Consider the following 27,779-nt stretch of genomic DNA (forward strand, 5'->3'; position numbering starts at 1 on the left):
GGATCCTCACTCCAGATACATCATCTCTTATCTCTGGCATTGTATAGGCCATACCTCATTCCTATCATTCACTTCCTTCTTGCCTGAACTTCATAAAGTGCAACTTTTCCTTAAAAATGCAGTTCAGCCACCAGAGTTAACATGAAGCCTTTTCTTTTTCTCCACCAACTGATACTACTTTCCTCTTATAGAATTTAATATTTAACTACCTTTTTTGAATGTATTCAAGCTAAATATTTATTAGTATTAGTTTTTAAATTGATGTATTTTTATATTTATATTTAGGCTGTTTATATTTTAATTTCTTTTTTTTAGTTTGCCCTTTAGAATGTAAGCCCATTATTAGTAGGGATTGTTTTGCTATATGTACTTAAAGCACTAGAGTCTATCATAGTACAAGGAACAGAATATGTGTTTAATAAATACTAGTTATTATAGAGAGATTGTTAGAAAATAGCATATATTGTATATTTCATAAGCCTAATATGCATTAGCAGTAAGACTGGAGCTGGGTCTTTTTGTCTACATGACTGATGCTTTATTATGCCATATCATAGTTCAGGTCTTAATTAAATAAATAAATAAATCAATGTATGGTCAAGTATAGCACAGATCAGAAAACAAGAATCTATGTACATCTGAATAAACTGATAAACACATTAATAATGTATATTATATTACATGGATTTATAAAAAAAATTGAAAATGATTAAGAATGAAAGTCAACATTAGACAATTTTAATAGACCAGTATAAGAAGTTATTTTGTAGAAAAACTGATCAATTAATATTGCTAAATATGTCATCGATTCAGCAGTTGTATCTATGGGAGTTGTTCTTGGTCATTTCTCTATGCATTTTGGCTAATCATTGAATATAGAATTTTCTTATTAAAACATCATATCAATTGCAATTGGAAACTATTTTGCTTTTTCTTTGCCTTCATGTACTCTCTTAACTTTTTTCTTGTCCTAAAAGTATAGCTAGCATTTCTAGCACGATAAAGAGTGATTCTAGTGCTATAGAGAGTGATGGGATTTGGTTTTCCCATTATAATATGGGAAAAACTTCTAGCTATTCTTTATTACAAATAATGTTAACTTTTGGTTTTAGGTAGATATTTTAAAGGTCTATTTATTGCTGTGCTTTATCATATTAACCTAATGATATTTTTGATGAAGGCCTTTTCTGCATTTGTAAATTTTTCTAGTCTTCCCTTTTTTCATTCCTATAATTCTACTGTACATTGCTGAACATGAATCTTTAAAAATCCAATTTAATAAAATATAGATAGCAGCTTTATAGGATAGTTGTGGAATGATCATTAATATATCCTACATGGAAATTAAAATATAAACCTCATGTCTTTATCTCATAGAGAATATTGAAATAAGAGACTATAAAAAGGAATAAATGAGTAAAAATGTATTTTGCATTCATAAGGTATAGTGAAACCATAATACTATCAGTGCATGAACTTTATCATTTTCAAATAATTAGTAACAGATGTGTAAAGCAGATTGAAAAATGAGTATATCTAATAATTATGGGGTAACTGTGCTCTATTTGCCTATAGGATATAGTTTGGTTCTATATGTCAGGTATAGAGATCAAAATAGTTATAGAGACACTGAGATTTGGGGGAAGGGGGAACATTTCCTTTCCTGGACAATGCAAGGACATATATATATATATATATATATATATATATGTATATTATATATATGTATAATATACATATATATATATTTTAAGATAAAATAAATTCCCTCTCAGTTGTAAGCACCATTTTTTGGTTATTGTTTTGTATAATATAGATGTGGAAATATGGCACTAGTTATAATTTGACATTTTTATAATTCATACAAAAATAATTTTTAAAAACAACTTGAATTAGAATGGGAATGTAATTAATGTCTAACTCTTTAAATAAGTTGCAAGATATTTTATCTAGCAATAGCTATTGCCTCCTGGAAGATGTTAAAGCCTAGTTTTCCTACCCTACCCCCCAGAAATTTTCATTGCTAGCATTGAATACCAAATATTAGTTGTATTTCAATATATATTTAAATCTTATCAACATTAGACTGACATTGGAATACACTTTTGCTTAGAAAAATTTTATGAATAATGGCTAAATTAGATGTAATGATGACTGATCATTGCTAATGGTGATTATCCATATGTTAAAAAAAATAGTAGGCTGGGGGAGAATAAATGTATTAATTATGGCAATAAAGTTTGTAGACTCATTTTTATATTTTGCCATTTTAACAATTTTTTCCTATGTCAGAAAGAAAATCTAGGATTAAAAAGCAAGAGATCTGTTAATGACCCCAAAGATCAAGAGCAAGTTCTATATTTCCCCCCATTTAAACATTTTTTTCTAATTTTTGTGTCTACAATTATTGATTAATAAGGAAAAAATCATGTGGGATGGAGCTCATTTTGACATGGGCATTTATATTTTGGATTTAAAACACATTAGTCTCTGCCTTTCCCCCCCCCTTCAGAATTTGAAGTTGAATCTCAACACAAGCATATTATGCAAATCAAGTCAATTCTTTCCAAGCACTGAAAAATCTAATGTCAAAAAATACATATTTTAGCATATATTACATATGGAAAGTTCATTTATTGTTCAGTAGCAGTCTTAGGCATGAGAGTGAGAAGGGGATTTTGTCTAGCCCTAGTTATAACATATGTTCAGGAAGATTTCACACTCACATAGGTATTTTGTGAGAAAGGAAATGTGTTGTGGATTTAAACTGGCTTTGAAGTCATGGAGACATAGGTTTTTAGGTCCTTCCTTTTTATGTGTGATCCTTGATAAGTCATTTTCTCTCTTCATATTATTGGCAGCTTTCTAAGACTGGAAGTTGCAGAGAAATTGTAGTAGGAGATTCCTCAGCTTGGCATTACCTATATCAAGAAATTATGGGTCTGCTCCCTGTCCCTATCAATATAGGTAATTTAATACTTTAGAAATTTTCCTTTTCTTGGAGATAGAAGAGGCTTAGAGAGGAGGTTAACTATGTCTCTTTTGTTTTTTACTCCTTATGCATTTATTCATGAGGCTTGACTTTACTAGAATATTGAGTACAAGAATTGGAAGAGACCTTAGCAACTGCCCAGTCCAACAGGGAATCCACTACCACTTTACTTTTGGAAAGCTCCAATTGTTAAGAATTTATTCCTGATATCACATCTAAATTTACCTCTTTATATGTGCCATCAATGAATTGGTGTTCTGCCCTCTAAGAGCCCAAAAGATTAATTAACCCTTTTTTTCCATGCTGCAACACTATATATAATACTTAAAGACTAATTGTATCATCCTTGGATCTTCTCCACACTTCTACAATTCATCAACTAATCTACATTAGATATGAATTCAAGACTTTTTACCAAAGTAGTTTCCCTACTTTGTGTACTGACTACCCCTTCAATTCCCTTCTTAAAATATGGTTGGAGTTGAAGACAATTCTCCATATGGCCTTTCTTAAGGTTAATCTATGTCAAAAAAAACTCTCAAATTTTATTGTTTGTACAATTAACAATTTTAGGATGCTTTTAAAATAAATGCTAGTACAATGTTGCCATACTTGAGACAGGACATATGAATTCTTAACTAACCTGTGCCTCAAGATAGCTGGGTGACGTTGGAGAAATTAGTGAAATATGGGTTTCTCTAAAATGATAGATTGGTGTGAAATGATCTTTTAGGTCCCTTCAGGCTACAAAATCCCATACCTGGCAAATACAAAGTATATTTGACAAATGCTTTTTCCCATTCATTATCAAATTTCAGACCCTAATCCCACCCAGATATTTATATGGAATACATATTTTATATATAACATACAATAACAAATTACTTACTTGCATGGTTTTCTGAGCAGACTGCTTTATGGTAGCAGAAGCATTCTTATGTTCTACAAAATAGATATATTTGTTTGCGAACTTCTGTCTCCAATGAGATGTAAATTTTAGAGTCTGATTTTTTGATCAGGAAAATAATCATTTATTTCTGATGTTTGCTTTTTTCTCTCTCAGCAATTCATCTTTCACCAACAACATATTTTTAGGTATTTAGTATTATTTTTTTCTTTTTTTTTAGTCCTCTAAGATCCAAGTGACAGTCAAGATTAAATTTAATTTCCATAAGTAAAAAATATTGCAGCCCAATAGCACAATATATTGTAACCCCTAATTTCAGGATTAAAATTGTGTGAAAATAATTGTGGAAGATAATATGATTGTATTAGTATTTTATCAGTCATATTTATATGGTTTCATGTGAATGAGTATTGTAACTTCTATGAATAATAGCTATTAGAAATCAGAAAAATATGATCAATTTATGGAATTATCAGAAAGATAAATTTTTGTTTCTCTAAAGAAGTGATTTCCATGCTTATATATAACAAGAATCAGCAATTGTTTAAATATACCCATAACTATTATGCAACATGAGTTAAAAAATTTAAAAACCAAACCAACAATGCATTGTGCCTAATTTCAGAGATATAATTGATTTAGAAAGGTAAAATGCATCTTTATGAAAAATCCAAAAAAATACATCATAGGGAAATGTGTAATCAAATGTAAAATTTTATATGCAGATACATCCTTTAACTTCTCATTTTGCAATCTGAGTTAAGTCTATGCAAGTAGAAAAAAGCTGGCAAATCATACAAATTGGAAAAGCTTTGAGTATTGACCACGAGGAACAAATCCATTTAACAATGAGATATTCACGAAGAACATTTGTTCATAGTGTTTTGTTAAGTCTAATGCCTGAATAATAATATATATGCTTAACAAATGCGCTTTTTCATTCTTAATAAAATTTCAGACTCGAATTCTACCTAGATATTTATATAGGACAATAGTCTCATGTTTTCCTATTAATATAGCACCTTTATTTCTTCAAAAATGGACATTTGTTAAGTAATGTATCATTTTTGATCAAATGTTCAAAGCATTCTCCTAGAGGTATTTTAGAATGTATATTACCTACATTTACAGGAAGACAGGATTATAACAATTGAATTAAATGACTATTAAGCACTTAATATGTGTTAAGCACTTTTATTTCAAAAGCTCAGGTAAAGCTATCTCTATCTTCACAGTTTACATTCTGGAGGACAAATATAATCTGCACACAATTAGGTATAATTAAAATAAAACTGATAGGAGAGAAAGCATTATATTTTTGGGCATTATGGGAATTTTCACAAATAAAAAGGTATTATCTGACTTGGTGAGATTGTGAGAAGAAGGATATTAATTCCAGGTGGGGAGGGGAAAACTTTTATAAATACTAGGAGGTAGGAGAGAAGTGTCAAGCTCAGGGAAAGGGGATTAGACCAGTATGGCAAGAAATGGGAGCCAAAATGTGGAGGAAGTTAAACTCTAAATCAAGGATTTTTTTGTATCCTCTAGTCAAAAGATAGTCATTTGAGTTTTTTAAGCAAATGTATAACATGGTCAGATATGTCCCTTAAGAAAATTATTTTGCAGCTACGGGAAGAATGGATTGGATAAGAATAAGAATAAGGCTGAATAAGAAATAGGGATACCAGTTAGGAAGCTTTTGAAGTAATTGAGACCTAAATCAATAAGGATATTAGTAACTATGCCTAATCTCAGAGATTAGTTGTTATTACTTGTTAAATTGGAAAGAATGAGGGAAAAATCAAAGAAATATTTTGAAAATAGAAAAAAAAATCTCAGAAATTAGAAACAACAAATCTTAGCAATTAATTAGAAATGAGGCATGAGTACCTGAGTTCAAATCTAGCCTCAGACACTTAATAATTACCTAGGTGTGTGGCCTTGGGCAAGCCACTTAAACCTATTTGCCTTGCAAATACCTTTAAAAAAAGACAAAATAGAACAGACTATAGTCTGTTTAGTTAGGTAGTCTTTAGGTTTTTTTCATTTGTTTGTTTTTTGCAAGGCAATGGGGTTCAGTGGCTTGCCCAAAGCCACACAGCTAGGTAATTCTTAAGTGCCAGATTTAAACTCAGGTATGCCTGACTCCAGGGCCAGTGTTCTATCCACTGCACCACCTAGCTGCCCTGAAAAGGTAACTTTAACAGGGAAGATAATGTATTCTGTTTTGGAAATTTTGAATTGTAGATATCTAAAAGATAACCAAGAGAACATGTATGGCAGAGAATTGACAATACACTACTAGGATTCCAGAGAAAATAGATGTTTATTTATTTATTTATTTATTTATTTATCTAAGTTTTTGCAAGGCAATGGGGTTAAGTGGCCTGCCCAGGACTACAGAGCTAGGTAATTATTAAGTGTCTGAGGCTGGATTTGAACTCAGGTACTCCTGACTCCAGGGCCGGTGCTCTGTCCACTGCACCACCTGGCCACCCTGAGAATAGATAAGTTTAAATAAATTTGTGATTTATCTACATAGATATAATACTTGAATCTGTAGAAATCGATGAGATCTCCAAAAAAAAAGTGTGAAATAAAAAAAATGGAACTTTTTATAGTGTCTATTGGAGAAAAGATAAGAATAAGGAAATTAGGGTAAGCTAACAAAGGAAACTGAGAAATGATAAAATATAGATGGAAAGAATCAAATATAAGAACAGGGGAAGAGGGAAAGGAAGGAATTAAGCCTTTATATAGTGTCCATTATGTTTCAAGTTACTATGATTGCTTAGTTTTTTTTTTTAACAAATATTTCATTTAATACAACCCTGTGAGATAAGTTGCTCTTTTTATCATTCCCATTTTACAATTGGAAGATTTACCTAGGGTCACCGGATATCTCTGCCATTAAGAAGAGTGTTTCTAAATCCAATGAAGAAAGGAATGATTAGAAGTCAGTAATCAGTGGTAGAGGCAAAAAAAAAAATTCAGGGAGAAAGAAGACAAAACACCATCAGAATTAGCAGTAGAGAGATCACTGATAAGAGAAATGTCAGTTGATAAATATCTTACTAAATTCAATAGCAAATATTCTGTGTAAAAGAGAAAAGATCTTTCTAGTAAAATCATGAGTAAAGCTAGAATATCCATTATCACCACTACTAATTGATATAGTATTAGAAACATTGGCTATGGCAATACACACACAAAAAAATTAGAGAATAAGCATAGACAAAATGGAAACAAAATTATCACTGTTTTGCAAATAATTTGGTGGTGGTGCACTTGCTGAAATCTAGAGAGAGAAGTTTCTGCATTACTGGTTTGGGGTTGTGGAAGGGGAGTTTCAAATTTTTTAGCCAGAGTTATCAATCCACTATCCTTCAAATCATGTTTGTATGTCAAGTAGCATTGGTATCCTGTTCCCTCGCCACTCCAGAAATTCAGTAGTGATAATGATCTAGGGAATTTAGAATTGAAGTCTCATTCCTCAGGATTTAAACTGATAACATGTAATACCAGATCAGTTGGTGCATGCTGAAAAGGCACTAGATGCGACATGGAAGGTAGCACACATGTTACTCAGTTCTGCTTTATTAGCCCTTTCCTTTCACTGTTTAGTTGAGAACTTGAAGCCTTAACTAGGGAAGGATTAGATCTTTTCCTGAGTTTTTCTAACTAATCAGAGTTCCAAACAACCAAAGAAAATCCATAAAAAGAGTAATCTTAAAACTAACTATATTTTATAGATCTTTCAAGTAATTCATAACTAAAAAAAAATTATTGGTTCAGATGTGGGCCAGGATGGATACTTTTGAGGTGATCTAGTCCAAACCTCTTATTTTTCAGATTGAGGAAATCAAGATTTAGATAAATAAGCAAAGCAACATGGTTATGTCACCCAGGTGGTAGATATCAGATCTGGAATTGAATTCATTTTCTCTGATAATAATCCAGTACTATTTCTTCTGCACTACACTAATGGCCTCCATAATGCTTCTTGATCAGAAATAAATTTTAAGACCACTGATTAAACTACTCTAATAACACAATATTAAAGTAATAATTGAATGAATGAATGGATATAAAAATTTATTAAGCATTATTATATGTAAAGCACTATGATAATGTGTTAGAAATAGAAATAGAAAAATAGAGTGTTCTGACTTTCAAGGACCTCATATTCTAATGGGGAGACTTTTCCTGCTCTAATGGAAAAGATGGAGTCTCTTTAATCTCAAGGAACACACATTCTAAAGTCAGATGGGAATGCATCTTTTGTGGGATAACATTTCTACATAGGACTGTCAGATGGAATGGTCCTATAGTCTGTAAGGTGCATCAGAAAAGCAAATGAAAATAACTCTTTTTACTATAATGTTTTGTAATAAAGTCACAGCTATTTTTGATGTTGAAATATTTGAAATTACAAAAGATTTTAGTAAGGCGATCTTTTTTCTGGGTTAAAAAGCTATGATTGGGGCGGTTAGGTGGCAAAGTGGATAAAGCACCAGCCTTGGAATCAGGAGTACCTGGGTTCAAATCTGGTCTCAGACACTTAACAATTACCTAGCTGTGTGGCCTTGGGCAAGCCACTTAACCCCATTTGCCTTGCAAAAAAAAAAAAACTAAAAAAAAAGCTATGATTGCCATCCAGATCCAGTGAACAAAACTATGGATTTTGAATACAGAATAAAGCATATGACGTTCCCTTTTATAAAACTTCTATTACATTTTTCCTTTCTTTCTCTTATTTTCCTTCTTAATTCTAATTCCTCTTTCAGAACATGACTAATATGGAATTATGTTAAATAGGATTGTACCTGATCAATTTATATTAGATTATTTACCACCATGGGCAGGGAGGAGGGAAGGGAGAGTGGTAGAAAGAGGTGGAACTCATAAACTTGCAAATGGATGAATATTGAAAACTACCTTTGCATGAAATTGGAAAAATTAAATAAAATTTCAAAAAATAATAAAAATAATTCTGAAATCTAATTTAAAATATTTTAATAATATTTAATAAATTATTTGTTATTATTTGGTAATAAATAATAAAAGAAATTTAATCTTCAAACAAAAGATATGAATGCCGAAGAGACCAAGCATGTATAGCACTTATAGAAACTTTTGACAGGTAGTTTATGGTTTCAGTGACTAATGATAACAGGATCGAGGCTAAATACAGTTACAGATCAGCTTTAACATATATGTAGTATTACATCAGTGGTAGACCACAGAAAGCAGGGGAGAATATAAATAAATCAGAACTTCAGTATTGTTCTCCTGATTTAGCCTAGTGAATCATTTTCTTGTTCATTTTCATGGTCTCAAGTTATCTTCTGGTCTGCTTAGTACTTCATTAACATTCTTCCAGTGTTGATGAAGTACTTTATTATAAGATTTAGATTCAAATTGTTATCTTTTTTTTCCACCTATTGACTTAGCCCCTAAGGATTTGTTGTCCTAGAACTTAATTCAGAATAATTTGGTGTAAAAAATGGGTCACACTTATGTAATTTGTGATGTATCTAAATATGTTAGCTTTAAAAGGATGGTCTCATATCTATAAAAGTGATAATGGATTTTATATTTTATGAAAAATATAATCACTCTACTCAACTTCCCAAACATTATTTTTTCTTATTACAAACTAATTTTCCATGACCTATTTCACAAGGTTCTTGTGAGAATCAAATGTGTTAATTTTGGAAAGTACTTTGTAAACTTCAAGCTCTTCTATAAACATTAGTTTTTGTTTTGTTTTGTTTTGTTGTCATTGGGATGTAGCCTAGACCTATGATTCATTGATTTTTAGAATATCTGAGTGAGGAAACTTCCTTTAATTATGAAAATCAGCATCTTATATGCAACATATACATTCTTAGAGATCAAGGGGCTTAACTTGGATCACAAAGTATGAATCTGTCAGTGGTAGTCTTTGAACACAAGTGATCCTAGGTTCAGATTCAACTCGGCATTCACTACTCATGATACTTTTCTGTTGTTTGTTGTTGTTATTGTTACATAGTCTATTCTCAAGACAATAAGCTCAGGCCATCAATGGAAATGGAGATATCTAAAAATAAAAAAATGATAAATGTATCTCTTTGATATAACATCTCTGGATAGATTTATGAATCATGATATCTCAAACAGAAAAAAAGCTTAAAATGAAATAAATTCAGGTTAAACATAAAACAATCTGCATTGACCTTGAAAATCTTTCATGTGCGCATATTACCATATTTTAAATTTATGTTACTGTTAAACATAAGTAGAATAACTTTAAATTATGATTTCTGCTGCATGTACATACTACATTAAAAATGTGACCTTGCTATGTGGAGCTTTTTTCTTTTTTATGATAATGAGATTTCTATTTTCTTGGTATTTTATCTTTTTTTTAAGCTGTTTTTTTTTTTGCAAGGCAATGGGGTTAAGTGCTTGCCCAAGGCCACACAGGCAGGTAATTATTAGTTGCCTGAGGCCACATTTGAACTCAGTACTTGAGTTCACTGACTCCAGGTCCAGTGCTCTATCCACTGCACTACCTAACCGCACCTTGGTATTTTATCTGACCCAAATAATTTAACTCTTGTCCATATCATCCCATAAATAGGTCTTTCATAAATAGGCCTTTCACAACTAAGCAGAGCACCATATGAGCTATCATTGCCTATCCCTTGATCTTTCTTATTTTCAAATTTGGCCAAACTTTTTGGTTACATTTTAATGATGACTTTTAAAACATTACCACAATTTCTCCATGTATGCCTTCTCTCAAATTCATACACAATCTGAAATCAGCTTTCCCTACCAAAAAAAAGTTAAGATGAACTGACATATTTCCTATTCGAGCATCCTATAGTGTAAGTTTCCCCATCCTCCAGTAAAATGGACCAAAATGAGACATTTTTCTTTACATTAAGTAGCATTTTATTGTTTATTTCATCTACATTGTTATGGCTATTGTACATATTCTTTGCTAGTTCTGCTTACTTTATTCAGGATCAGTTCATACAAGTCTTTGCACATTTTCCTGATTTCTTTTTTTGCAAGGCAATGGGATTAGGTGGCTTGCCCAAGACCACACAGGTAACTATTAAGTGACTGAGGTTGGATTTGAACTCAGGTACTCCTGACTCCACAGCCGGTACTCTATCCACTGTGCCATCTAGTCACTACCCTGAATTTTTTCTCAGTCTTTTCCACTAAAAATGATGTCATTGCTTTCATATTCTATGATTTGTGTAAAACATTTTTACTCCATGGTCATTTATGTCTTTTTCTGGTTCTTTGCTAACCCATAAAGTGTTACAGGAAATATAATTGGTATAAATTATGGTTTTATTTTTATCTCAGAGTTTCTTGGGCATAGTCCCTCATCTTTTCAATCTCCCCCCCTTCTTTACCTACACTTATCTTTTCTGTAAACACAGAAGTTACCTTCCCCTCTTTGCCAGCCCTGTATTTAACCTAGAAAGTGTATCGCTCACTCCTCTCTATCCCCTTTCCTAAATTCCCCTTTTCATATACAATCCTATGTTGAAATGTAATCCCACAAAAGATGCATTCACCTTGAGGCAGGATATCAACAAGTTCTTTCCATAATGTCCTCTATCAGCCTCTTTACTATTTCCTCTACCAGATTTCTATCTTCACCTCCATCTCTTTGTTTACCTTTAGAAATGTCTCTTACTGGTTATTCTGGCGACACTTTGTTGTTTTTGATAACTAGATTTACTTATTCTGCAATTTTATTACTTGGGGTATTTGGGATGTAAATAATCCCTTAAATTCTGATTTTCTTTTTAAATTGTTTCCAACTCTTAATTATTATTGACCACATTTTTTTCTTGTGTGGTTATTTACAGAATACATCATTATTCCATTCCTTTCTCTTAATTTCTACTGGGTTCAGAGTAGTCTTGTGTTTTTAAAATGTTGTTTCTTTTTTATTTGAAAATCTTTCTCCATTTCTGAATTGAGTTATTAAATTTAACCACTATGTGTGAAACCTTGTTTTCTGTTTATTTGTTTATTTAACATCTCTCATGTATGACCCCTTCTCTCCTGAGATATTGCCACTTTCATCATCTCATTTCTGGATTGTTGCAATACTTACTGGTTGTTCTCCCTGCCTCATGCCTCTTCCTATTAATGTCATCCTGTAGTTAAAAAATCAGATTGATTTTCCTACAACACTAGTTTGACCTTACCACCTTCCCTCCCTTCATTAAAATTCAATGGCTCTGTCTTTTCTGCAAGATCAAACATGCTTTTAAAGGCATTCACAACCTAGCTTCTTCCTATTTTTCCACCTATCTTACCAGCATCAATTATTATGCAATCCACTGACAATAGTTGTTCTTCATTTAAGACACTCCTTACTGTATATTTTCATTGGTTGTACCCTTTTCCTGGAATTTTTTCTCTCCTCATCTCTGCTTTCTCCTTTTCTTGAGTTCCCTTAGGAGTCTCAGGTAAAATGTCATCTTCTACAAGAAGCTCCACCCCCCAATAAGCTAGTAACCATTTATTCTGTAGGTACCTGTTTGCACACAATTCTTTGCATATTTCTCCATTATTTAGGTTGTAACTTCTTGAGAACATGAACTATCATTTTGGTTTTCTTAATATTTCTCATAGCGCTCAGTACTGTTATTAAGTAACTGACTGCACTTAGAAGATAATTGTAGACCTTTGGTTTTAGATATGTATTTTGTTTTTGACATATACCTTTTCCATATAAAAAAAAAATCCTATTACAGCTTTTAATCTTGTAAGTACTGTATTTTTATGGTTTTTTATTGCATTCATTGCTAAAATAAATAATTTGGTTTTGTATGATTATATGATTCATTATGCTAACTATTTAATATAGTTGAGTCATCTTTGCATCCCTGGTGTATGTATCTATGTATACATATATGTATATATATATATATATATATATATATATATCCAGCTATGAGAAAATGAGTAACTTTTTGGAGATATTTCCATAGCCTATTTCCAAATTACATCTCTTTCATGCATCAAAATTAATGAGTTATATTGATCTTTAGGTTATTTTCTTTGCTTTTGTTTCTCTCTTATTTAGGTATTCTGAACATATTTGTTTAAAAAGAAATTTTTCCCTTCCTCAGGTACTGAGAATAGATGTTGTTGCACTAGCAATAATTGAGCTCTCATTCCTGCTCCAAAGTCAACCTACCTTTTTTTTCTGATCATACATTTCTCTGAGGACTTACTTTATTCTATTTTTCCTATATAATTCCTCATTTAACAAGTACAGATAACTTTTCAAATAACATATAATTGAGGTATTCTTTTTCCAGTGCTTGGTTGTATTTTATTTAGATATATCTCCTATATGATTCCTCATTTAACAAGTACAGGTAACTTTTCAAATAACATATAATTGGGGTATTATTTTTCCAGTGCTCGGTTGTATTTTATTTAGATATATCTCTCTAGGCTTTTTTCTAAATCTATCTCAAAAGGATTGAAGGGGATGGGGGAGGGGGAGGGATAAGGGAGATATAGAATAAAACTATCCAGAAATATGTGTCAAGAGAGAAGCTATATCTTTATTTTAAAAGAGAAATAAAATAAAAATCTACAGACTTTTTACTCAAATTTGGCTTCCTATAGCTGCTGGGACATCTTTGGAAAAGTTGGGATTTGGCAAAAAAAGATATGACAGTGATAATAAGAATAAGAATAAGAATCTAGTACTCCTATATCTCAAATTTAGGATCTTAAACACTGTAGATTTATAATTTCATTTTCTAATCTTTTTAAGAGGTGTTCTTCACAGAGACAGAGATTAAGAAGGTTAGAGTTTTTTTTTTGAAAGTAGAACAAAGTAACATAGGCAAAACCCCTCATTTTTTAAAATATAAGGAAAATTAGACCTAGTAGAGTTAAATGATTTAAACCAAATGACAAATATTTGCTTTGAACCACAATCCGATAATACAAATCAAGTGATATTTCCACTATAACATTCTTTCTAATATAGTACTCATGAATGTAGTATAGCATGAGAACTATTTAATGTTATTTGAAAATACACATAATTAGTGGAAATTATCTGAGAGAAGAGAGAATAATCTCTTCATTTATAATAAATCAGTAGATCAAATTAAAATATATTTGAATCACTAATTTAACCATTCAATAAACTGAAACAAATCTGAAAAGAAACCAATCCACCTTATATTTCTCAGTTGTAAACAAGTAGCCAATATGCTTACTGGAATCGAAGATATTATTTATTTATTATAATGAAAATGATTACAAATCTGTACTGAGTTATGACACTGTTAAATGAAGAGTTATTAGAAAACATAATAGAAGGTATTAATACCTCATTATATAAAATTGATTTGTAATTAACTCTACAGGAGTGTAAAAATAATTCCTGCCGAATTAATGAAGACCAAATTAAATAGGAAGATTTTTCTACTTGCTTTAATTAGTTTTGTTTACCACACTATATTCAGGAAAGAAATGCATTATCTGAAATCATTTAAATGTCCTTATTACCTATCTCCTTATAATTCTTTAGCCATATTTGTTTTTTGCCTAAAGACCTTGTTTTTTCAGCCTGTTCTTCTGATGAGAACCGAGTACTATGATTAAAGATTGAGATGGAAGATTATTAAATTATAAAATCTTTTTCTTTTTTTTTCTCACACTCTCAAATCAACCTCCTCAGGTATCTAGTGTCTTATCACTCTCCAAGGCTGTTGCAGGTCTATTATCCACATCTGAATTCTCTCAGCACATTATGCTTTGAAGCTCTTTCACTCATCTTTCACTCATCACTCATCTCCCTTCCCCCATTCAATCCCATCAAAACACTCAATGTGATTCCAGTCTACTTTTCCAGTTTTATTATATATAATTCTTCCTCACCAATTGGGTTAAAATTCTGTTGTTCTACAAGCTTTCCCTTTGAACTAAAGTTCATCTTCTGTGGTTATGACTTTTTAAAGGCTGTCTTCCATACCTAAAATATACTCCTGTCTTAATTCTGACTCTTAGGATCTCTAGATTCCTTTAAAGCTCAGCATAAACAGTACTTACACTGCCAAGACTTTTACCTACCCCTCTGTTTTCAGAGGTCATGATACTATTTCAAAAGAATATTTATATTTACTTCATATATTTTTATTTACTTATATTTCTGCATGTTGTTTTCTCTAAGACAATGTAATGTAAAAAAGACAGTGAGGTAAATTTGTGATGGTTTTTTTTTTACATCAGAACATAGTAAATCTTAATGAATATTGATTTATTCATTAAAGTATCCCATTTTTGTAAGAATGTACTCTTTTCTAGTCACCAGCAAGTTAATGGAGGAAGCATAGTATAGAAGAAATAATTCTAAACTTGTTCAGTTGAGTCATTTTTCAATTATTAATACTTCTTGACCTTGCTGATGGTTTTCCTGGCAAAGACACTAGAGTAGTTTCCCATTTCCTTCCCCATCTCATTTTACAGATAAGGAAATTTACATTAACAGATTTAAGTAACTCGCCCAGGGTTACATACTCAGTGTCTAAGATCAAACTTTAACACAGGAAAATGAGTCTTCTTGCATCCAGTCTGGCAATCTATCCACTGTGCTGTCAGGAATTTGATCTAATACTTGATATTTTGCTTTTTTTTTAAATTTACCATGGAAAAGCCACTTAACCCTTCTTGGGTTTAGTTCAATTATCAAGAATTTGCATAAGTCTTCAATTTATATCTTGGTTTTATTGTTGAGTAACATACTGGACATTTTGAACATTATGTCTTTGAAATTTCAAACTCAGTACAACCAAAGATGAACTTAGTATTTTTCTCCCCCAAACAAATACCCTTCTAAACTTCTACAATTCTGTAAAGAATATCACCAGTACTCCAATCAGCTAGAGTTGCATTTTCTTTTTTCTTTTATTTATTCATTTATTTTTTCATCCATATGCACATTTATATTTTTAAGTTAAAAATTTCCTTCCACCCTCCCTTCCCAAGCCCCTCTGCTTAGCAGCGAATAGTCAGGTTAGTATTGTACATACATATTTTGATAAACATGTTTACAGATTAGTTATTTTTAGTATAAATAATTAGAATTAAGGGAAAGAGATACATAAGAGATAACTTTTATAAAGAGTTCATCAGATTCTGAAGGGTTAGTTTTTTTTCCTGTGTGTTTGTTTTGTTTTGTTTTTCTTCTTCTGGATGGATAGAATAACATTTTCAATATTATTCTTGCCTCTATTTTCTTATCTACATATCCAACCAGTTACCAAATCTTTCCATTTTCACTTCACAACATCTTATATATGCACGTATCTATGTGTATGTGTGTATATATATATATATATATATAAATCTCCCCTTCACTACATCCACAGTCACTGCCATAGCTCAGATCTTCATCCTCTATTATCAAGATAACTGCATTAATCTTCAAATTTCTGCCCCTTTTCCCACCAACCCAACCATCACCCAGATGGCAAATTGATTTTCATAAAAAATAAATCTGAATATGTAATTTTCATACTTGCTAAAACTTCAAAGGCTCCCAAGTAAATATCTCCAGGATAAAATATAACCCATTCTGTTTGACATTTAACACAACCCAGCCCTAACCTGCCTTCCTAGACAAGTTACACATTATTCTCCTCCAAATATACTATGGAATAGTCAAACTTGGTGTTGTTGCTCCATATATAAATTTAAACATATATCCCACTTTCAAGCATTTGCTCTGGTAGTACCTCAATACTTAATTAAGATTTAAGAATATGCTCCCTCTTCAATTCAGTCTCTCAGAATCCCTAGGTTTCTTCAAAATTCAGCTCTTCTCAATAAAAATGCTTCCTTATCTCCCCAGTTGCTAGTACATTTCTTTCTTAAATCATTCTATTTTTTAAAATCTACTATATGTACATTTCTTCTTTAATTACACCATAAGTTCCTTGACAAGAATGTATGGGGTCTTAGGGAAGATTAGCACCTTTGATGTAAGGACTTGCCAAGACCTTTCAAGTGTTTTTTTTCAGGACACCTTTGGTGTTTACCTCTCATCTAACTCACCTGTGGCTCCAAGAAGCTATAGTATGTGCAGCAGCTACACCAATAAAATCATCTTGGCAGGTGAGCTAAACCAAGTTGAGGATAACTGACAGGTCTGCCATTGGACATTTATGACTGAAAAAGAGATTGAAGCTGATGACTTTGCACAACTCTGCTTCTCTGAAATCCAATTCAAACATTGGGATTATCCACTATTTTACTATAGCACGGTGATGTCATTGGTCCTCTTCAGAAACAAAGAAAAACAAACTCCCTGACAGCAATAAGTTTTTGCTTTTGTATTCCCACATCTAACACAGTACCTGACATATAATAGGTAGTTAATAATTGTTTATGGTATGCACTTGCTATGCATTTGAAATGGATCTGTGCTTCTATTCATTTGCATATTCTGTCTACTCATATAGATTGCAAAAAACCCACACATTTCCATCCATGGTAACCTGTGTTCATGCTTTCACATAAGTTCAGCACTATATCTCCCCGATGTCCTGAAAAGTTTTATGTCCTTTGGGTTTATCAGAATACCAGTGAAATACTTGAGTTGTTCACCTGTTGTCACTCTTGCCTAGAACATCTTGCTTTATATACTTGCTTTATACATTTTCCTGATTTACATCCAGTTTTTCTATAAACTATATAATTTGACAGAAATAACAGTAATTACAAGCATATTTAAGCCTTTATAAGTTGTAAGGAAGTTGGGGAAAGGAGATCATTTGGAAGGGAATATAAAGGTGTCGGCATGTTAAATTTGAGACCTTGATTGAAATTCAGTTCAAAATACCTGGTTGAAAAGATATTTGATGATGAAGAGCTTAATGTCTCTGTGTTGCTCTCTCTCTCTCTCTCTCTCTCTCTCTCTCTCTCTCTCTCTCTTTCTCTCTCTCTCTCTCTTTCTATTTTCATTCCAAATTTTGCTAGAGGATATTCTACTATACCTCTCAGCACATTTTACATATATATATATGTGTGTGTGTGTGTGTGTGTGTGTGTGTGTGTGTATGCTTTTGCATACAATATCATAGAAGCTTATATTTGGAAAGGACCTGAGAGGCCATGTGATATAACCTTTGCTAAAACATAGGTTTTGATAATATTTCCTATAAGTAGTCATTTAGCCTCTATTTAAATATCTCCATGATGATATTATGGGCTATGTTGCTGTTGTTTAATCATTTCTGACTCTCTGTGACTCCCTTTAGGATTTCCTTAGCAAAAATACAGGAGTGGTTTGCTAGCTTACTTTACAGATGAGGAAACTGAGTCAAACAGGGTTAAGTGGCCTGCGAGGGTGACACAGCTAGTAGGTATCAGAGGACAGATTTGAACTTTGAAGATGAGTTTTCCTGACTGTAGACTTGACATTATCCACTGAACCATCTAGTTACCCCTATTGTGGGTGATATTTTTCTCAAATATTTAGTTTTAGTTTAGAATATAATTTTATATTTCACATACATTCACAACATGAAGGATGAATCAAATTTTTGCCATAATCAGTAATCTAACAGATCAATTTGTTCAGTATAACATTTAAAGAGCAATCTTTATATAAATCATTATTTGTAAATTAGTAAACATTAACTCCTATGACTATTAGAAAATTGCAGTTGTGATAAAAATCTGTTTCTGTGAAAGACTGAAAAAAATGCTTCCTTAACAATTATATCTTTGAAATCAAAAGAGACCATCTATTAGGAAAGAAGCAGTGGAATATAATGAATATATGGCTTGGCGTCAGGCTGCTTGAGTTGAAGTTCTGCTTCTGATGTATACTGACTGTGAGACTATGGGTAAGTGATTTAATGTCTCAATTCCTTTGACCACCATTTAGATTTATATTTTAGAGATAAATTGTGGGTCTTAATTGATGCAGGAAGTGAGAATCTATGCCAATGAAATCACAATTCTGGACCAAAAACAAATCACAAATACAAAATAAATGTTTTTTTATCTTAAAATTTTATGTCTATCATCAGGGAAATTTAACTGAGTAGGATTATTGCCAGGATTTCTCTTAAGTATTTTATCTAAATTTTCAATGGCCTTGAATTAGTCAGATAATTCTTTGGATATATTCTACCTTTATATCAGAGATTACTTCAGGAAGATATCAAGATCAATGATAGATCAATCCAATCATAGAATAGTGCATGTCATCTATTGCAACTATTTTATCTGGAGCATAGATCCCTTCTGTGATATTTCTAACTGGTTGTTCCCCAGTCTCTGTAGAAAACAGTTCTAATGGGGCAGCTAGGTGGCACAATGGTAGTACCTGCCCTGGTGTCAGGAGTAATTGAGTTCAAATCCACTCAGACACTTAATCTCAGACACTTAATAATTACCTAGCTGTGTGACCTTGGGCAAGCCACTTAACCCCATTGTCTTGCAAAAAATAAAAATAAATAAAAAAATAAAGCAGTTCTAATAATATTAGAGGACTCACTTCTTTCTTAGGTGCCTCATTTTATTTTCAGAGCACAATAATATTTTATGGGCTGTCCTTAAGGAATTAAAAAAAGATGTTAACTTTGTTGGCTTGGCTATAGAAAAACCATTGAATTATCCTGGTATACAGTAACAGGAACTATGCTAGGTTCTGGGTACAGAGACAAAAAGAAAAAGAGAAAAATCAGTTTCATTCATGATACAATGATATGAGCACACACACGTGTATGTATGCATATATATATACACATATAAAGATGATAATGATGATAATGATGATGATGTGTGTCCATTCTCAAAGAAGACTATCAGGGGAGGTGATGCCATGACAAGCACATGAATTGAATTTGAGTAAAAGGGTGATTTGCTAAGTCACCCACCTTACTTTTCTCTTCCAAAGACATCTGGTCCAGAGGCCAAATATGAATCAGGATGACTGGAGTTGGTCTTGGATGAAAGGCAATCAGGGTCACATGACCTGAGTCTGAGACTGGATTTGACCTGACTACGAGGCCAGTGCTCTATCCACTGCACCATCTAGCTGCTCTAAATACAAAATAAATAGAAAAGAATTAAGGAGGAAAGTCACTTGTAGTTGGGGGAGAAGGAGAGATAAGGGGAAAAAGTAGAGAACATGGTGCTTGAGTCCCAAAGGAAATGAGGTATTCTATGAATGATGCAGAGAAACAGAAACAACATAGAAAAAATGAGAAGAAAAAATCCTAATATTTACAGCTATCTAGGCAAGTCCCCTAACCCTATTTGCCTCAGTTTCCTCCTATTTAAAATGAGGCAGAGAAAGAAATGGCAGACCACCCCAGTAGCTTTGTCAAGAAAACCCCAAATGAAATCATGAAGAGGAGGATATGTCTAAACAACTGGACAACAAAATAGGAATAGGCTACTTGAGGAGTTGTTATGCTGTCCTTCAGTGGTATCTTCAAACAAAAGTTGGAGGAACACATTGGAATTCTCTCCTTCCTCATCTTTCTTCTATCTTCTATCCTTTGTTTTCTTCAAGTTCCAACTAAAACTTCATTTACAAGAAGTCTTCCCCAATTCCTTTTATTGTTAATACTTTCTTTTTATGATTGTGTCCAATTTATAGTGTATATACCGTGTTTGTGCTTTTTACCTATTATAGCTTATATTATACCCATAATATATACCTATTATAAATTATACTTATATAATAACTATTTACCTATTATCTGTCCCACTGCATTGTGAGGGCCTGAAGAGCAGGGTCTGTTTTTTTTTCTCTCTTTGAGTTTTTGCTTTGTTTTGCATTTATTTTTAACACCAATATTTAGCCACATAATAAGTACTTGATAGATATTTATTATTATTTTACTGAATATTGTAGAAGAAATTTTGTCCAGGTCTTGGGTAACCAAGCAACATTCTGAGACTCCTTCCAACTCCTAGATTTTGTGATTCTACTAGAAAGACTTTTTTTTAATAATATAACATTTCTTCATGTCTCTATCCTCAGGTCGTTCAAACTGATAGTTTTATGAATTAATTTCTAATCCTTTCATCATCCTGGTTATCCTCTGCCACATGTGCCCTAGCCCTCCTTAAAATTAATCATTAAACACAGTATCTTAGATGTAGTCTGTAGATCATTCTTATTTTCTATCAAGATCATCTTCTAACAATACATTTTATGAAACTTTCCAGGGAATATTATGGATTCTCCTCTAATATGCCTGGTTATACCTTCTTAGTTAAAACTGAACAAAAGGGGCAGCTAGGTTGCAGTGGATAAAGCATCAGCCTTGGAGTCAGGAGTACCTGGGTTCAAATCCGGTTGCAAACACTTAATAATTACCTAGCTGTGTGGCCTTGGGCAAGCCACTTAACCCCATTTGCCTTGCAAAAAAACCATAACCAACCAAACAAAAAATAAAATAAAATAAAATTGAACAAAAAAGGGGGGGAATATATACTTTAGACATACTCCTACATATCTCTTTTATTTTGGCATTAAATTGTATACCTCTATCTTTTGTAACTTAATGTTTTCTTGTACAAATATCTTATTTCTCTAGTGAGGCTGTAAAAGTAGAAAAGTGTCATCTGCTTCTTTTTGAATGTGCCTCCAAATATAAAAGTTTTCACGCTGTTCATTTAACTTGAGTTCGAGTGAATTGATCTCAAATATCATTTTGCTAATGTCATTTTAATCATAATTTTGATTATCTCTTTGTTTATGTTTAGTAATTTTCATTCAATAAGAAACCAAAGCATTTGGGGATTTGAAAAGTGTCTAAGCAAAAACCCTTGGCTCTCTCCTTACTACCCAGTATTGGTGTCTTCAGAGTGAAATAATACATAATAAATGATTGTGGTTATTCTAAAATGTAGGAGGAAGAAATCTGCTCAAAGGTTCCTATGAGATAATAAGTAAAATTATTATCAGCATTTTGGTTTAATGGGTCATATTAAAGAGAAAAAAAAAGGTGATGAATTCTAAAATTAAGCACCAATGGGAGCTTTGAGAAAGTGGTTTAAAAAAAAAGTAGGGGCAAAGTAGAACAACTATGTAATTGGATCTAAGCAATTCTTGATTGGGTCAGAAGCTAGTAATCAAAAGCAATTTGGGTCATGTCGACCTGATCAGAGAAATATACTAGTTCCTGGCTGGCCATGTTATCTCACTGATTTGTTACCTTGCATTTGCATCCATTCTGAAATCATACTGTTGAAAATTAAGTATTTGAGAGGTATTTTCTCTCCAAGAGGAATATTCTTCCAGTTTAAACAAAAGCAAATGAATATTCATAAAAAATGATTTCTAAGAGGTAACCAGCACCTCTAAAGGCCAGCATTTTGATATTATAAAGTTGTTCTTATTAAAATTCAAAGATTCCGTTAAAGTAGTTTTCTCTCAAGGTTCATATAGCACAACTTTCAACTCTTCAGTCTCATGTTGGAAGAGATATGTGTCTCATCACATAAATTCAGAACATTTTTTCTATTAAGTTTCAGTTTTAGGATCTTGGATTATAGCTCAGAAGACTCTGAATCAATCTTGGGAAATAGAAGTTATCATCTAAACATTTTATGGGGTATTTCATTTTAGACCCTTTCAGTATTATGTGACTTTTCAAGCTTTAAAGTTGGTGTCATTTGTTGGGCCTTGACTGTCACTAAGGTGAAAGTCCTTCCATGAAGTTATTAAAAAATCTCACAGGAACGTGTTATTAATTCCCAAAATCCTTGCTAAAAAATGTACTAGATTTTTTTCAAAGAGTTTCTATTCTTTCTCTGTTGCTAAACTTTGCTGTAAGAGACTGTTGAGGCATTGTAAACTTTTAAGACCTGTTATCCTCAAGCACCTGAGCATTATTTCACTTGTAATTAGAGAATGCCTCAGGGTTGGGAGTGAAAAGATATTTAAACACTTGCTTGGGGTTGAATAAACAGAGAACTTTCCATCCTTGTCTCCTGCCTCTTCAACATTTGTCAGAGTAAAGGATAAGCCAGCCTGCAGGAACCCAACACATCGCAAAATATTACGTACTAGATTTATGTCACATTCACTCAATTGCTATGATCATTTTCAAATTGAAATAATATCTAAAACATAGCAGGGTTCTCAGATTATATAATGAAGAAGGGTCCTATGTTAATAATTCAGAAGCAAAGAAACATGACAAAAGAAACACAATTCAATAAATTCTTTTATACAATTTCAGATATATGCTACCTTGAAGAAAAGGTGAGACAAATATAAATAAGATTCCAGGGAATTCTAAAAACTATGTCCATAGAAAGTTAGGCTTGGTTGTTATTGCATATGTGGATAGTTGTCCTAAAGTGAAACAGCTTCTTTTCATATTTAATCAGGAATTAACAAAAAATCTACTAAATATTTTATGAGGCACTTCATTTAAAGGGCATTTCATTTAAAGACACTTCATTTTTTTTTAAAAAATGACCTTTAAATGTCACCTCTCTTTTTTTCCTCAATTTTGCTTTGCCACAACCTTGTCCTATAAATAATTGTTTAAAAATTATCATCCCACAAAAACTCTGACCTTCCTCATGAAGATAGTACTCAATAAAGTGAATGAAGGCATTCCAAGTGATGAAGAGATAACTGCTAAGGATACATAGTCCTTGTAAAGATGAAAGAGACCTTGGAAATCATCAACTCTCATTTTTCACAGTATGAAACTAAAGTTTAGTGAAGTCAGATTCTGGGTTCTAGGAACAATTTAAATTATTGAAACGGATTTTTAGAAACTAAATGCAAAGGCTTACATACAAAGGGCAACATTACATACTGACTAGAAAACTGATCTTAAATTCACTAATGAACCCAGGTTCAAGTCTTGTCTCTGAACACATGATGGCTTTGTGAACTTGAATGAATCATTTAACTTTTTAGTGTCTCAGATAATGTAGTGGAGTGGCCAGTCTGCATTGGCAGAGGGAGTGTTCTCATTTGAAAATCTTTATATCTTTAAATAACAGGTACAGTCCAACAAAGTATTATGAATACTCTTCTAAAGTCAACTCATAGTTATATTTGAGTTATGAAAATTGTTTTGCCCATTTGGGTTGGGGAGCAGGGTGGGGTTGGAGAAATTTCATTTTAGGAAATATTTAACCTCTCTAAACTTCACTTTCCTCATCTGTAAAATGAGGCTAATTATATTTGTGCTAACTACCTCACAAGGTTTATTTGAGGAAAAGTACTTTTTAAATTTTAAAAAGTAATGTAAATGCATTAACATGAATGTATGATAAACATATTACTCAAAAAAATAAACTGCCTCATATTTAGTTATTACAGGTATATAGTAGATTCCTAATAAATACTAGTTGATTGACAAGCAATGAAACAAATAGGTGGGTGAACTTTAAGCAAACAATTATGAAAGTCTAATGGTTGTTCAACTACATAATTGAGTCATTTTACAAAGGTATTTCCTAGTATTACATTTAATACTGATCTCCCTAGTTCATTTGAAAAAGTTTAGAGTACAGAATTTTTTTATTTGAAATTACTTGATGGAATAAGTCTATGAGAACAACTCTACATATTTGGACAAATCAGTGAGTAATAAAGTTTTAGCTCATGAGGAAAACCTAAATGTCTGAATTTCAATTTATGGATCTTAGCTTGGTAAAGGTAAGGAAATGTTTAAAAAATTCTGTTTAATTATGATGTCATTATCATTCCTATCACCCAGAACCATATGATCAGATTATCATTTGTACTGTTAAAAAAAAATCAAGTTGGCTTCTGATTATTCCTCCATGACTCAAAATGAGAAATATCTATTTATTCTAAAACATATTTTTACATATGCTTGAAAATTATATTTTCTTTTTCCACAAAACAACTATCATATATTCATAAATTTTAGAAGTAGAGAACTTTTAGGCTGTCATCTGGTCCTGTGACTCCTGGGTTCATGAGGTTAAGATGTTATTTTCTGTATTTTATAGATAATCCAAGTGAGGGTTAAAGTGGTTAATTATCTTGCCCAAGTTGTACAGCTAGTAAACAAGCATTTTCACTCAATTCTCATACTTTGTAGAACTATTTTTCTAAGATACCCAGTACCTCTGAAATTGATTTAGTTGCTAGCAAGGGAATATTAAGCTCATCCAGAGGAAGCAACTTATCTTCCATATTATTTCCTTGGTTGTTTAATACCAGGATGATTTGTAGTTTTGCATTATCAATTCTGGCCCTTTTAATCATTAATGAAAATACTGTTTTAAGAACTGCTTATAATTTGGATAACAATTAAATCTTTGGGCTAAGGTACTTTTGAAGGATTGGGCTACAGTACCTGTTTCTATCTGTCATATTTTAGTATATACTATGACAAAGAAATTCATACAATAAGAGATCAAGAATACTCAACCTCTTTTATGTCAACACTCCCACTTACAAAATAAGTAATTGAATCATTAAAAGGGAACTGACTTGAACAAGATTACAAAGTTATACATATACATATATATATATATTTGAAGGCAATACAAAATATTTGAAAACAGAAGGAAAAAATGATTTGTTTTATTATAAAGTTACTTAAATCAATTTTTGTGTTAACTATTAGAAGATAAACATTTAATAACATAAACTTATTGAAGAAGTAGACCATACCCAGGAGTTCTACATTACTGTCAATCATTTTTCTACTATCTGGAGTTTAACATATTTATTTGATAATACAGATTATCCAACTGAAGCTGCCCTCTAGAGACACTGATAAACTTCTCTTCTGCTTAAAATACAGCATTATAACTAGGATCAAATATATTTAAAAAACTGGCCTTGGGGTAGAACCAAGATGGTGACAGGAGAACCTCTCCTAGGTGTTCTCTTCATAATATTTCAAAAATCATAAAATTATGACTCTAACTAAATTTTCAAGAGACAGAACCCACAGAAAGATCCAGGGGAGGGGCAATTCTCTAGACCAAGGTAACCTGGAAAATAGTGAAAAAACTCTGCTCCACGGGGTTAGAGTGACGGCCCCACCAAAGTGAAAGAAACTTCAGCTTCCAGGAAAGAGCCCCAGGGCTCCCACAGCCGAAGCAGTTTCCTGACCTGTACCCTAGGGAGCAATGGGCACAACTTGCAGGATCAGTGAGAGACCTCTGCCAGAGTGAGTACAAAGCCCAGGCCCTCAGGGTACTCAGCCAGCACTAGAGGCCATGGCAGACCAGATCCAGGAAATGGAAGCAGGTTTGGAGCCTGCAAGCAGGAGCCTCCAGGCAACTGAGCCCATGGAAGGTAGGGGAGGGAGACTACTGAGGTCTGTCCTCTGTACCTGGAACAGGACTCTGGGACTCTGACCACATTCAGATCCTGATCGCAGTCTAGGCACCCTATAGAACAGGGCCCCTACACGTCAGCCCCATGGCAGAGGGGTGTGCTTGTGATCATTCATAGACCAGGAGAGCAGTCAGAGCTTCACACACTGAGATCCTTTGGGGTGGGGATGTCCTAATAATACTCAAAGGTTCAGGAAGCACCCCAAAACCAGGCACAGGCTAGAGAAATGAGTAAACAGAGGAAAAAAGAGGAACACCATTAAGAAATACTTTGTCTATGATCCCAAGAAGGATCAAAATACTCAATCTGAAGATGAGAAAGTCCAAGCTCCTGCATCTAAAGGACTCCAAGAAAAACAGAAGTTTGCCTCAGGCTATGACAGACCTCAAAAAAGACTTTGAAAATCAAGTAAGGGAGATAGAAGAAACACTGGGGAAAAGAAATGAGAGAGATGCAGGAAAAACATGAAAAAGATGTCAGCCGCTTAGTCAAGGAGATTCGAAAAAAAAGCTGAAAAAAATAACATGTTAAAAACCAGCATACGTCAAATGGATAAAACAGTTCGAAAAAGTTATTGAGGAGAAGAATGCTTTAAAAAGCATATTTGACCATTTGAAAAAGGAGATAAGAAAGCTCTCTTGAGAAAACAAATCCTTCAGATGTAGAATGGAGCTAAAGTAAGCTGATGACTTTACAAGAAGTCTAGACACAATACTTCAAAACCAAAAGAATGAAAAATTAGAAGAAAATGTGAAACATCTTATTGAAAAAATAACTGATTTGGAAAACAGATTCAGGAAAGATATTTTAACAAATATTGGGATACCTGAAAACCATGATCAGGAAAAGAGCCTTGACCTTATTTTTAAAGAATTCTTATAGGAAAATTGCCCTGATATCCTAGAAGCAGAGGGCAAAATAGAAATTGAGAGAATCCACTGATCTCCCCTGGAAAGAGATTTAAAAAAAAAACCTAACCTCCAGGAATATTATAGCCAAGTTCCAGAACTCCTAAGTCAAAGAGAAAATATTACAAGCATCCAGAAGGACACAATTCAAATATTGTGGAGCTGTAGTCAGGATCACACAGGACTTAGCAGCAACTACATTAAGGGATCATAGGGCTAGGAATATAATATTCCAGAAGGCAAAAGAGCTTGGAAAGCAACTAAGAATCAACTATCCAGCAAAACTGAACATCATCTTCTGGGGGAAAAGATGGACTTTCAATGAACCAGGAGAATTTCAATTGTTTCTGTTGAAACAACCTGAGCTGAACAGAAAGTTTGGCCTTCAAATACAGGACTCAGGTGAAGCATAGAGAGTGGACGACAAGGGTAAAACATAAGGGACTTCTTGATGATGAACTGCATGTATTCCTGCATAGCAAAATGATACTAATAATTCTCATATGAACCTTCTCATTTAATAGAGCAGGTAGAAGGAGCTTTTATAGATAAAGCACAGGAGAGAACTGAATTTGAAGATATTGTAAAAATGGAATT

At 32.6% G+C, this 27,779-nt stretch overlaps 1 protein-coding gene across 3 annotated transcripts in view; it reads left to right on the plus strand.

Annotated features, from left to right (window-relative positions):
• The window catches only part of ADGRB3 (adhesion G protein-coupled receptor B3), a 909,716-nt gene that overhangs the window by 257,212 nt on the left and 624,725 nt on the right, over window positions 1-27,779 (plus strand). The gene's annotated exons all lie outside the window — the stretch shown is intronic.

This window comes from Macrotis lagotis, chromosome 5 (genome assembly GCF_037893015.1).
Source record: "Macrotis lagotis isolate mMagLag1 chromosome 5, bilby.v1.9.chrom.fasta, whole genome shotgun sequence".
Lineage (NCBI taxonomy): Eukaryota > Metazoa > Chordata > Mammalia > Peramelemorphia > Peramelidae > Macrotis > Macrotis lagotis.